The 14497-nt window shown below is 35.1% G+C and overlaps 1 long non-coding RNA gene across 1 annotated transcript; it reads right to left on the bottom strand.

Moving 5' to 3' along the window:
- Positions 1-12595: 12595 nt before the first annotated feature.
- LOC122148546 lies at positions 12596-14005 on the bottom strand. Its single transcript, XR_006162439.1, has 3 exons — positions 13871-14005; positions 13443-13571; positions 12596-13148 (listed from the first exon to the last, which is right to left on the bottom strand). It is a non-coding gene; the product is annotated as an uncharacterized LOC122148546 (long non-coding RNA).
- Between the last annotated feature and the right edge of the window lie 492 nt (positions 14006-14497).

Genomic DNA, 14497 nt, shown 5'->3' with positions numbered 1-14497 from the left:
GATCAATAACGTATTAAGAAAAAATTCTTGCTGACTTCAAAACTGAACAGAATATTCAGATCTGCTCCATGTGGATAAAGTGTGTGCAGAAATCCCTCTTACTCTAAATTCAAATTAATGATGTGTCATTTTGAAACAGATTTTAAGTGATGCATAGTTTTCCCTCATTATCTTTAAGATACTCAAGTCTTAATATGATTAGATTAAGAGCCAAAAGAAGATATTCAAAGTTCGAATCAGGTCCGTAGAAATACATCGGCTTCCCTCAGAGATCACCGGAGGAAACACACACATCATTAACTTCACAACACAAACCATAAACAAATATAGCATTATATAACAGACAGTCCCCTGTTATCCACTATCTGTCTGACTTTACAGTAACAATCGCAACCAAACCAAACCAAACCCAAATGCTGGTAAATGAATAATAATAATAAAATAATAATAATAATTAATTGATTCACTGATTATCTATACAGTTTAATATAAAAGTACATTTGCACTTTGATTCAAAACTCTTAACCTGAACCTTGGTTCAAAAGTTTATCAGACAAACCTTGTATGGTGTCCACCCCTACCCCCCAACCCCCTCAAATTTTTAAAATCACATGAAAAGGACCATAATCATAACTGATGAGAATAATTTATGACTGATTTTGCCCAGCTTGCTTTAGAATCATCATGAGTGTTTAATAATTCAGGCCTTTTAAAATGAGACTGGTCGCTCTTCTAAAGTTTCTTGTTTTCTTCTCATCTCAGAACTCAAGCTGAGGCGGGTTTCCAGTGAAATGATTACTTCATTACTTCAGCCAGTTGCAAAGCAAACCAATGGTGCACAATGCAAAACATATTAAGTAAAACAGCCAACATTTGGGTGAAGCACTAGGTAAAATGACATTATAATACAAAGAGGTCCATCAACCGTGAACATTTTGCTCCTGAAGTTATATGCATAACCAGGTGTCCCGCTGCCACATGTCAGCACATTTGGATGTTATCAGGTCAACACACACATGCAACTTCAAGTAAAAACACTAACGTGTGCCATCTAGAGCAATGCTGACCACAAGCAGTTCATCATTAGATGAGCATATATATAAAATATATATATATCTATATATATATATATATATGTGTGTGTGTGTGTGTGTGTGTGTGTGTGTGTGTGTGTGCACGCGCATGTGTGTGAAATATATATATTAAACATATTTGCAATAAATAAATATAAAATATAAATAAATGATATTATTCCTAATGGGAAAAAAATAAAATGTATAATTTAAATAATTACATATCAGATAAATATAAATGTATATTGGAAACACATAAATATGTTCAGTAATGTGTGCAGTAATTCGTTTATAGAGAGAATAGAAGTTAAGAAATAATAAAAATTATTATTGATGTTGTTATATATATATATATACATACAGTATTTATATATAATGTTATTATTGCTAATAATAAATTAATAAATTATTAGTATTATTAGTATTATTATTTTATGTATATAAATAATACAAATAATATTTGTTATAATTATTTACCTAAATAAATACATAAATTCATATACATAAAATAAGAATAAATACTTTATATACCTCATAGGAACATGCTGCTTAAATCTGAATCAGTTTTCTACAGCCGCAAATTTAATTCAATTCACTCCACTCAGAGAAACCAAAACAAACCACTGAACTTCATTTCATTAATCACAATCCAGCCTTCAAACCTCATTTATCTTTACTTAAAGATGTATATCACACTGAAACTGAATGTGCAAATATCACAAGAACACAATTCATGAAATCTGTTCTTATCAGAGCAATTAAAGCACAATATAGAAACAGAAATAGAGAAATAGAAAAAATACTATCAGCAGTTCACTGAAGTTAAAGGGGAAGAGGAAACTAAATAAATATAGAGAATGTAAAACGAGTACCTCTAGGTTTCTGCTCCTGAGTTGACTGATACATAAATTGTACCAATAACAACACTTTCGCTCACAATCTACAATAAATATACCCGGAGAGTATCTATCTGCTGGATTACATGTGTGTGTGTGTGTGTGTGTGTTAGAGAGTGTGTGTGCGTGCGTGTGTGTGTGTGTGAGTGGGAGAGTGTGTGTGTGTGTGTCTGCTGGATTACGTGCGTGTGTGGTGGTCAGTCTCCGCTGATACTATCAATCTTACTCACAAAACAAATCATACCAATATCCCCTTACTCATACACTAAAAGAAAATCACCACCGATCAACTTTACTCTCAAAGCAAATCAGACCAATCTCACTTTATTCAGATACTAGAGACAACAGCCAGATATCTCTCCTGCTGTCCATCTGTCCATCAGTCCTCCTGTTTTCTCACGCGTCTGTGTATTTAAGTGCTTATATGTGATTAGTAATGCATACACGTGTGTTTTAATCTAAACAAAAACACTAAGACTTTGAAACTCTTGGGTCTTTCTAGCATGCAGACGAGGATCATGGATATTGATGAGGAGCATCTGCCCATGATCTAGTCGATAGCAATGAAAGCTTCAAATTGAAATATTATGTGCTACATTTTTTGTATGTGTGAAACCAGTGTTATTTTAGTATTATTTATATACTATTATAGTATCTATTGCTATTTGCTATTTAGAATTAGCCTTTGTATTTTCAGTTTTTATTTCGGTTTGTGTTTTAATTATTTTGTCAAGTTCATTGTCAGTTTTCTTTAGTGTTTTTTTTTTTTCTATTTAGCTTTAAATTTGTTGCAATACACTATTCCATGTATGTGAGTCCACTAACTAGCCTCATTTATGAATATAAAAACATAAAATTTTTTTTTTATTCAATACACTAGTCCACTAACTAGTATTTATGAGTATAAAAACTAATTTCATTTGTAAGTCCTACCTGCGCAGCCATAAAACTCCATCTTCGTCTAATCCTGTAAATGCTTTGTTAATTTCACCAATGTTTTGCCAAACATTAAAAAAAAACCTTACCATTCATATGAGTGTTATGAAGCTCTGTAATATTATACATGGCCTTTCAGTCTTGTTTTGAAATGCTTTGTTAATTTCACCAATGTTTTGCCAAACCTTTAAAGCTTCTTCAGCGCGAGCAGGTTTGATGATGCATAATGTGATGCTGAAAACTGATTGGCTTGCTTGAATTACATTTCATTGTGATTGGTTATTGGCTATAAGCTTTATAAGAAAAAGTGTGTCCCCAACTAAGCAAGCCAAAGGCGACAGTGGCAAGGAACCAAAACTCGGACGGTGACAGAAATGAAAAAAAAAAAAAAAAAAAAAAAAAGCCTTGGGAGAAACCAGGCTCAGTCGGGAGGCCAGTTCTCCTCTGGCCATCTATTTATTATTCAGAAAATGGTCACTTTTAATAATGAATGTGACTTTTCTCAAAGGAAGGAACTATTAGTCTTTTTGAGGCAATCTGTCATTCACAGATGTCTTATTACTCCAGGCCTGAAATCACTTCAGACTGTTAAAACTCATCAACCTTCTGGCTGAAGCTATTTTTACACATTTTCTTTATTAAGTGATGACAAAAGCTGCAGAGCTGCTTGAGGCTGATGGGAGCAGATGCCTCACACGGACACACAATGAGTGTCGAAACACAGCGAAGAGAGAAAAACTCCCACCTTGCACCCAAAGCATTGTCAAAAGCAGAGTACGTCGTTTGAACAGAAAATTCAGACTTTTGACACACTTTATTGGTTAACCTAATGGCTTAAGCACTAGAGGGCTGTAACTCCTTGCAACTAATGCATGCTGGATAAATAATAGGCAAGCAATGGAGAGTTCACAGTCCTATATCATAATCATACAGTACGACACATTCTGCATTATCTAACAGGGTTCTCATCAGCTCTGGCCCTCGAGGTCCACTTTCCTGCACTGTTTAGCTCCAGTCTTGATCAAACTCTACAAAACTTCTAGCAGAGATTGTCTTACTATTGGGAGATGAGAGAGTCTGTATTACTTACTATTGGAGAAAGCGTTATGCTCAACTTGGATCATGTGTGCCTTGACGTCATTGAGGTTTGCGACACTCAGTCGCCGTTTACGGATACCATAGGAATAAATGAGAAGTGCCATAAACTGAATCCCACCTGTCGCAAAAAGTCATCGACTTCTCTTATAAGGCAGCTTTTTTTAATTATTTTAATTTTTTTTATGTGGAAACTCCAAAAATAGTTCAATCCATAAGCATTGTTTAGTGTAAAGTATGTTGGAGATAGGCTGTCGATTCATTAAATGATAAGCTGTTTCCTCTAAAAAGCTATATATATACAGTGTGTATACTGTATATATGTATAGTCAGCTGGCCCAGATTATGGGCATGGCATGGAGCGAGACTGCTGAGGTCATCATGATGTATGTTGGGTCAGTTAATAACCTCTTGTGCCAGCTGTCGGTCTTCTGCCTGATATAACCGATTCACACAATAAAGGATTCACATTCACATTTTTCATCCACTACACACATTACAACTTCATTTAGCAAGTGACCTCACTTAGAAACAGGTTTTAATTACTTATTTTCTGCTTTTTGATTATTGGTTACTGTAGTTTTAAATATGTAATAAGTTTTAAAAGTCTCCAGCATGAGCTAAAGTTTTGTTTGAAATACTTGTAATGCACACTGTATGCAAACGAATATATGAATCAAACTGAAGTTGTAATAAGGTCTAGAAATGCAGACAATTGTTTTGATGAGAAAATAAATATTGTATGATCTTACAGAAAGAATAGACCACAGTGATGAATATAATCAAATTCTGTGGCTCATAAATGACACAAATCAAAAACTACAGCTTCTTCAAGAAAAGTGATCACATCTCACAGATCTATAGACAGACAGAGAAACACGAGGAAGGAATTAGAGAACATGTTATGCTGTGATAATATATACAACAGCTCATTCAACATGAAATCAGCCTTAGTAATGAGATGCTTTATTACAGACCTGAAGGTAAAGATGCTCTTGCTCCAGATTACTGTATCTCAGGTATGTTTATATGCACTCATTTTCATAAATCAGAATGAATCCAATCCGATTTCAGATTCTGAAAGGTGTGTTTATTTTAATCCTAATTTGCCTTTTTTTTTTTTTTTTAACTAATTATGTTTTCTGCCATTTCTTAAACCAAATGCTCACACAAAGCTTTATATATTTTGTACAATCTTTATACACAAGTCTTTGCTGAAAGCATTATCCAGTATGTTTATTAAGCTCTTCTCCTGTTTGGCTGGTGATTTCAGGTTTCCCGCTGGGGGACAGTAAAAACCTCTTAATAAACCACAAAACCTACAAACCTAGATCTTTTCCCTCATGGTCCAGGTGTAGGACAAAGGGAGAGTCTATTTTATAACCCTAAAATCACAGATGTTTCACTACCCAACAAAAATGAATATTTTTAAGATCACACAGAACAACTCAAAGAAATGTTTGTGTTTTATTGCCAAAAGCCAGAATTTTGCGGTTTACGTTGCGGCATGTCAAGAAGTCAAAACTGGAAAAAAAACATGCATGATGTAATGCATTTTCTCCTTTATTAATTTTGATTTCTTTTGACCCTCAGTCCTCAGATTCATTAAATCAGTGCAGTGCCCTAAATTTATAGAAAATGTAATAACAACATAATTGGAGGTGGTAAGAAGTTCAGAAGGAGTTCATTACAGAAAAATCTGTAAATCAGAAATTAGATATTTGGGCCAAGTTTGCTTCAGCTAAGAGGTCAAGATTAGTATCCACTGATGGTAGACGCTGTAACTACTGGCTGTAAAAGCATTTTAATCCATTGCCCAATATTTAAAATCAGCTGTGTATTTTGATGATATTTCATCCAAGCATCCTGTGCAAATCCAAGCAACTTTATATTTTCAGCTCAGCCTTTCCTTCACACACGTGCAGTTCATAACAAAGCCAGCAGACGGCGCAAGAACACTGTTGGCACATTATATTTCTGGCTCTCCATGTAGAACAGGTTACTGAAAAGGATTTAAGGTGAGACAGAAAAACCTGTGAATAATGTATTGCTACAACATGCAGCTGAATCGATCATTTGTTTTTAAATCAGAAATAAGTTGTCCTGAGTGATGTTAAACATCATGTGTGTGTGTGTGTGTGTGTGTGTTGTACGTATAAGCGGGACATCCATACAGTGCACTGTATATCTGTTTACAGTCAATTGAAAAAGCCAGTATAATCAATGCTGTGTGGGGTTAAAGGTGTGTGTAAGTATCATGAGCTTGTCGCTCTTCCATTGATTGATGTGATCTGTAAAATCGTGTGTGAGGTAGTTAAGCTTCTTTTAATTGTCACAAATTATTCATGTGTCCAAAGAAATCAATAAGTCAGTGACTGTATACATCACCTCATGGCACATGCCGCAGTTGTTGTTGATGTTTTGTCTCATAATGATTTAATTCTGTTGGATTTTACAATCCACTTCCTCTTGTGCCATCTCATCATGTCAGTCAATATACACTTGTACCAACCCTCAGAGGCGACTCAGACGGTTTCTGAGCATCCGCACCGCGAGGCGTGATAGCGGTTAGCTCAGTTTCAGGATGTTTTAGTTTGTTTGGAGAGCCTCGGGTAGAGCAAGCGTGGCTTGCTTGGCTAGATTGAAATGACAGCCATTGTCTGTGGCCTACATGGTTTGTGAATCTCTCGGGGGGAGACAGACACACACACATTCACTCACACACACACAAGCACTCATTCACTATGCTCAACACACTTCGACATATTTCCTCACTTTGTGACGCTTGCTCTTTATTCCCATTTTTCGTAGTGTGACATCAAAAAGCTCATTTATTATAGACAGTGCGGGCTCACACACCACCAGCACAAACGGTTTAAAGTTAGAAATGATCAGCTGTTTGGACTCTCATTCTGACGGCACCCATTAACTACAAAGCATCAAACAACGACAACATGCTGAGCTGGGGAGTTTTGGGTGTGGGTTAGTATTAGTGACAACCTATTTAAAAACAAACACAACAAAACAATACAACCTAGTTATTAACTAACATTACCAAACAACAAACAGAAACATCATATTCATCTTAAAGTAGGTTAATGAAAATGCAGTCGTTCATTGTTCAAATCAGTTCGATTTTTCATGTTGAAACATCAGAAATCACATTTTTTTTTATAATGCATTAATAAATGTTGAAATTAACATTAAGATTAATAAATGCTGTAGAAGTATTGCTCATTCTGCATGTTAACTAAAGTAGTTAACTAACGTTAACTAATGAACCTTTGGTAAGTTGGTATGAGATAGTCATAATTATGAGATAAGAAAGAGAAATTTATGAGATAAAAACATGACATGAAAGGGTTTTTTAGTCATGACTGACAAATTCTGAATTACTTTTTTATCTCATATGACTGTCATAATTTTAACTGTTTATCTTATAATTATGATTGTCATTATTTTGACTTTTTATGTCATAATTTCAACTTATTCCATAATTATGACTTGTGAATTTTGATTAAGTCAAGACTATCTCATAATTTTATTTATTTTTTATTTTTGTAAATTTTGACTTTTTCTTATTATGATTTACTGTCATAATTTTGACTTTGTATTTCATAATTATGACTGCCATAATTTTGACTAAATCACGACTTTATCTCATAATTGTAATTTTTTTGTCCATTTGGACTTTTTCTTATATTTATTACTGTCATAATTTCAACATTTTATCTCATGATTATGGTTTGTCAATGCATTTTATGTGGTGAAAAAGGGGTTCCATACTAACTTATCACAATGTTTCAGCATTGAATGATTTAATGAATAATGAATGGCTTTAGGTTTCTGAAATGTACGTGTGAATCCTCATCCATCTGATTCTGTTGAGAACCACTTAGACATCATCAGACCTTCCATATTAAAACTTAATCATAAATAATGTCACTGCATGTCCAAGTATTTGACTTTTTATAAATTTGTACAGAGCCTGTATGTGAATGTAGTGGTTTAATACGGTTGAATAATGTATCATACCATGAAAGGACAGTTATAAACACCATGAGTTGATGGGTCATGATCCCTTCTTCTTCCATTTTTTGGTTCTTATCTTAATTTATTCAAAGATGATTTAAAACAAAATTCATACATGAAACTATTCAATAATGAACATGCTTTAATTGCCTAATTAAAATTCACTTTGTTTGTTTTGGAGGACATAAAAAAAAAAAGTCAGTTGTCCCATGAAAAGAAAAAAGAAAGAGGAATATATATATATATATATATATATATATATATATATATATATATATATATATATATATATACATATCATAGAAAGGTCCCGTATGACTCTATGTCAAGGTCAGTAAGTCTCATAAAATATTAGATCATTTGAGCTTTTTATGACAAGGCAAGGTTAGCTGGTTTGGCTGAACAGTACAATGTCTTATGATCTTAATATTTATGAATTAATAATTCATAATATCTGTAAATATATATATATATATATATATATATATATATATATATATATAAATATATTTTTTTTTTTTAAAAATCACAGAGGAGTACATTTAAAACTATTTTGAATGTAAACATCAAATTTTGCTGTTCGAGATGTTATGCTATTGGTAAGTGTTAGGAAAGAGATGCTTGCATTGGGTTTGCCATTGTGATGCAATCTTGCGTTGCAGCAATATAACATCACATCATCCTCTAAAAATAAACGAGGGTGAATAAAAATAAATAAATAAATAATAATAATAATAATAATGATACATTTTGATGGAACTGGGCAGGACTCCACTGCAGTTCTCTCATTCTGACATATGTTCTGACTCTGTGTCAGATTTATCTGTCCCTCCCTCTACAATCCTCCCACATTCCCCCTCACTACATCCTTAGTTTTTTTGACTCACATGTCTTGGGCAGGCTGCTTTTGATGCGGAAAAAGTCTCCCTGGAGGCAGTTGCTAAGCAACTGGCTACTGTTGGATTATGGGTTAAGTCAGAAGCAAGAAAACACAAGCATGGGAGACTGTGTGCATGTGTGTGAATGTGTATAAGGCTGAGTCAGGCCATCAGAAGTTGTCTCTGAGATCACATATACCCCGATATGCCCTGTAACTGAAGTTAATTTGGGGAAAGAAGCCCGCAAAAAATCTCCCTCCTTTTCCCTTTGATCTCCTGACAACATCTCGATAATGTGACCTTCTCAAGTGAGTTGTGCTCTCACCTTTGCTCTTAAAAGTTTTATTATTTTCTATTGTTTTTATAAAATATAAAAAATATTTTATATTAATATTCATAATGACACACACACATACATACATACATACATACATACATATATATGTATATATATATATATATATATATATATATACACACTGAAATACAACCAAAAACATGCATATATATATATATATATATATATAATGTTGTTAATTTCTAGGTTCTGTGTGCGTGAGTGAGTTTTTAGCCACTGATGAATGAACTCAGTCTGTTACTGCCTTTCTGTCTGGGAGCTTCCATGTGGACCGAGAGGAGGAGGAGAGAGGGAGGAAACAGAGGATGCAGACAGCAACACAGAGGAGACACAGAGCGCAGGAGGAGGGAAAGTAACTGATGGAGAGAAAGTGAGAGAGAGAGAGAGAGAGAGAGAGAGAGAGATGGAGTGAGCAGCTCTGAACAACACTGAGAGCTCGGGAGGGAAGATGCCAGACAAAATATGAAGAAAGACCTGAGTCTATTAAAAATGGCAAGAAAATCCGAACATAGATTCTGAAACGGGAGACGTTGAAGGTAAATTCAGGATGTCTGGGGATTTTTAAAGTCGTCTAGTCTTCCGGACGTTAATCGTAGATGCTGTGATTCCCTTGGACGTTTGTCAGATGGGATTTCCTGCTCTCTTCTGGAACTATCTGCATGGTTTCTTGCCCTCCGACCTTTAAAGTTCTTCTGTTTTCCCTGTTACCCGATCTTCAAGTCATCATTTCCAGTTGAAAGAGGACCAGTCTTCCATTCTTGGTTAGTACAGAGGACATCTTTATAACTCCTTGATTAATTTTGGCTTGGAACAGAACAGACTTGGATGTGCACAATCAAGACAAGCCTGTGCAACACCATGCAGAGCGTCGTCACCGGACGAGGACAGCGGGACTGTCAAACTCACTTGGTTCTGTTGCAGTGAAAGATTCATGAACCTAAGTGTGCTTCTTGTTCTCTCTCTGTTCATAGCAAAAACAACACCACCGTCAAGCAGCTTCATCACTCAGCACAGATAACAAGCCTGTACTAACTGGATTCTCGAGGTTCCAGAAACAATCTGAGCTCGGGATAAACAAGCCTGTGACAGAACTGGACCAGGCCAACAAAAGGGTGCAGGGGGAGTGGACCGGGACCCAGGCCGCGTGGGGCTTCCAGCGGTTCTTTCAGGTCCTGCAGGGATGGATGCAACGGCAGAATAGAAAACAGGACGGGACGTTTCTGCTGTCCCACTGGTACAATGCGTGGTGAGTAATGAGATTCATCTCCACATGTTCTTAAAGAGATAGTCCACTCAAGAATTACAATCATTTACTCAACCTAAAGCTTTCTTTCTTCTGTTCAACAGAAGTTTTCAGTCTATACATTGGAAGTCAATGGGGTCCAGTTTGTTTTCACTGTATAGGTACAAACTGTTCTTTTAAATAGGTGTGTTCTATGTAAGACAGAATGAAAAGACTTTTGGGTGAACTATCCCTTTAATGAATAATATTACTTTCTTCCTCTGATAACTAAAGCCCTGTGGGATCAAAGTTTGTAGGGTCAGGGGTTGTGCAGTGGTCACTCAGCTTCAGCGATTGATTAAGTATTGCAAGAAATGCAAATGATCATTTTGATCGTTATATCCATTTCCAGAGAATCTGACTCTTATGATGGGATCTTGTGTAATCTGCACTCAAAATATTATAAATATCTATGCCTAAATTTAAGATTTATGTTTATGAATTGCGTATAGAATTTTCATCCATTTGGATCACACAGTTTTAACATAAACTAATAACTTAATATGATGCATATTTGTCAGTCATACATAAATGAATATGTAAGAAGCAAGCAAATGCATTTATTCATATCGTACATAATAATACAAAAAAAATAATAAGTTTTCCAAATGCATTTATTCAAATCGTACATAATAGTACATAAATCTTAAATATTTTTCGAGTGTATAGGATTAAAAATACATGTTGCATCACTTGCTATTCTACTTCTGAATGTGCTTGCATTGACGGATATTATGTTTTTATTTTTATTTATTTATTTATTTATTTTTTGACGCCTCATGTTTGTGGATCCAGGACAGAAGTTAACCAGCACACTGGTTATTCATTTTTAGCATTTTATCCAAAACTGTAATATGGATTGTGAATGTGTGTTTGTGGATGTTCTACCTATCTAAATATCAGTTCTGTAATATTGTGGCCTAAAAATGTTTCTAACTCGGATTTTACTGAGCAAATGAGCAGAACACCCATCAACAGATTTATGATATCTTTATGTGAGTCCCTCTAGGGGTTTGTTTCTCAAACATACTGCACTCTGTCAGCCCTAATGGCCTTGAGTGATCGTGTTAAGTTATTGATGCCTGTAAACAGTCCTCTGGGTATTAGAAAAGCAGCCTTCTTTACACACGTTCCTTCATGCAAACATGTGGATGATCAGACACTGGTCTCAGAAAACTGAGGGTTTAAATACCCAGGGGATGATTATCAGACCAGAAGCATGTGATTGGGACTAATTAGAAACCAAGGAGACTAAATGGGGCAAAACAGGACAGAACACAGAAACTCTAACCCTGACCCTGACAGAAAAAAAAGCTTTTAAAATAATTCGGGCTTTTTCCAATTTCTTTATTTTTGATGGTGCAAGAAGTAAATTGTCAACCCAAGCACACTAGAGAAACTGGCAACATTTCAAAATATTATGTTGCTTTTTTGGATGATTTGCTACACTTTCTACACTGAAATTTCTATGTGAATCTGGCAACATTTTATTAAGCGGTTTGTTGTACAGTATTGTGGCAATTTGTCAATGAAATGTCCAGTGAGTGGTGCTAAAAGGTCAATTCTCTATTTCATTTATAAATAACACATTTGAAAAACACTAAATCCAACCCTAAACCTAAACGATTGCATCACCAGTCAGAGCCAAAAGTTTTTCAACAGCTCTCTGATGGAGGAGTTTACATTTATGTGTTTGAGTATTCATAGGTTCTATTGCTATTCAAACTAGAGTATATTTACAAATGGTTATGGCAATGTATATTGCATTCCCATATTCTATTACATGAATAGGCAAAACAAAGTAAAAGTTGCAAGAAGCTCAGGAGTGTTTACTATGTGACTGCACGTTACAGAAATTGCATGAGATGAGACTGCTACAATTAAATTTTTAAGACCATGGGTTATGAACTCATATGCACAGAGTTAACTTGCTGTCCATGTTGCAAGTCCCATAGGAGCATCTTCTTACCATTTTTCAAGTTCAAGTCCACCAGCGTTAATCTACTAACTCTACTGTCTGGTTTGTTTGTCGGACAAAATGGCAGATAGCAAGGGGGGCACATAATATTTGCATTATGATTGGTCAGACCGCCTGACAATAAAACTGTTGGCGAAGGGTGAATTTAGCCTGTAAAACCCTGACATCCATCTACTGTAGTGATGATTACAAAGTTTCCAAACATTTGTGTACAGACCATGTGAACAGCGGTAGTCATGTCACAAAGTAGACATGATGACTCATGTGTAAAAAGAGAAGCAATATTATCCAGTCAGTTTTAAAGATGTGTTTATTGTTACTTTTCTGGATCATGACATCATAGCAAAATAACACAACACATTTCACAATGACAAGTTTCTTTTGGTTTAAAGATTTTTTTTTTTTTTTTTTTTTTTACACTTTGTTAAATTTTATATCATAATGATATTAGAGGGATGTCACTTTGATGTGCCTATTTATGACTTGAAGGTTGTGTAAATAGTGATGCATTTTCTTTTTTGGGTCCCGATCTTGGAACTGATGCTCCCGCATAACTGGCACTGTTAGTGTTTTCTGCTGGTGAGACTGAGGGTGGTGGGCGTTGTTTAACATGGTCATATCTAAAACAAAAACACAAGTATCTTTAAACTGACAGTGCCATCCACTGTTAAACCATATATTAGGATTGATTATCACTGATCTCTACAGGCAAATGCTTGAAAAAAATCAAGAAAAAAAAAAAGAAAAAAAAAAATCTGGTGGCTGCTGTAAATAAAACTTGCTGCTATTAACAATACAAACTTACAAAAAATAAATAAATGAATGCAAAGTTTGCATTGATAATAGACTCATGTTTAAATCATGGCAACCACCAGAACAATGGAATGTGCTTTGCTTTTAATTGTAAAACTCACCTGCACTTGTCTCCATAGGTACATTGTCCTTACTGGTAGAATGTACAGATCATGTTAGACTTGCTGTTTTTGAGATCATGAGAGAACTCACAGTCACTCTCCTTCTTACAAGTGCCATGGATGAAATATCTATAGAAAGACAGAAAAGTCCATAAAACCACATGATCTTGACATGACATTCCTATGATCAGAGCACACTTCATGGACAACCCACAGAAAAGACTGACAGATCATTTGAATAAAAACAAAGCTTTCCAAATAGCTCTTTATATGAAGAATAATAACATGTGTAAATCTCTGAGATCTTCTACTGTCTCTGCATTTTCTTCCATGTCAAAATCATCAAAATCAATCAAACTATTTTCCAAATTTAACATAGTGATACATTAAAAAAATGTCTACAGGAGAAAGTTTGGTGGTGAACTTACTTGCAGGTTATTTCTTTCTTCGACATGTTTTTGATATTGATGTTTTTTGATATGATAATATCCTTGACACAATCACAGCAACTCTGCTTTAATAGCTTAACTGCTGCATTTTATATATGCAAGTTCTACTCACAGAACTGGTCATGCCGGTCATGCTGGTTAGAAGTGCTACCTGATTTGCTGTGAGAGTGGTGTGTGCTTAAATATGTGTCTTACGGTATTTCTCATTGTTTCACTCCACTGCCTACCTCAACACGTTCCTTGGTACCTCAGCGGTGGAATGATCTTCCAAACTCCATATGAGAGGACTGAATGAAAAAAGCTATTTGCTCTGGAACAAATAATAGACTAATGAGACCAAAGACTGGTCGTTAGATTTACCCAAAATGAATTGTATCTCATATTTAACCACTACATCAGACCCAGTTTATGAAATTCCAGAAGATCTGGCCGAGGTGAGACTGTTCTCAGCGGGTTCATGAGCACTGAATATGATCTGCGGTGATGTCACAATTATGGTATACAGAGCTGCCCCCGAGTATGACTCTACAAGTGTAACACAGCCAATGAGTTGTTGAAAGTAAAAATAATGTCCTTGTTTCAGTCTAAAGCCCTGCATTTCAGCCC

Source organism: Cyprinus carpio, chromosome A18 (genome assembly GCF_018340385.1).
Source record: "Cyprinus carpio isolate SPL01 chromosome A18, ASM1834038v1, whole genome shotgun sequence".
Taxonomy (NCBI): Eukaryota; Metazoa; Chordata; class Actinopteri; order Cypriniformes; family Cyprinidae; genus Cyprinus; species Cyprinus carpio.
The sequence above is the reverse complement of the archived record's forward strand: the minus strand, read 5'-3'. Positions and strand labels throughout refer to the sequence as shown.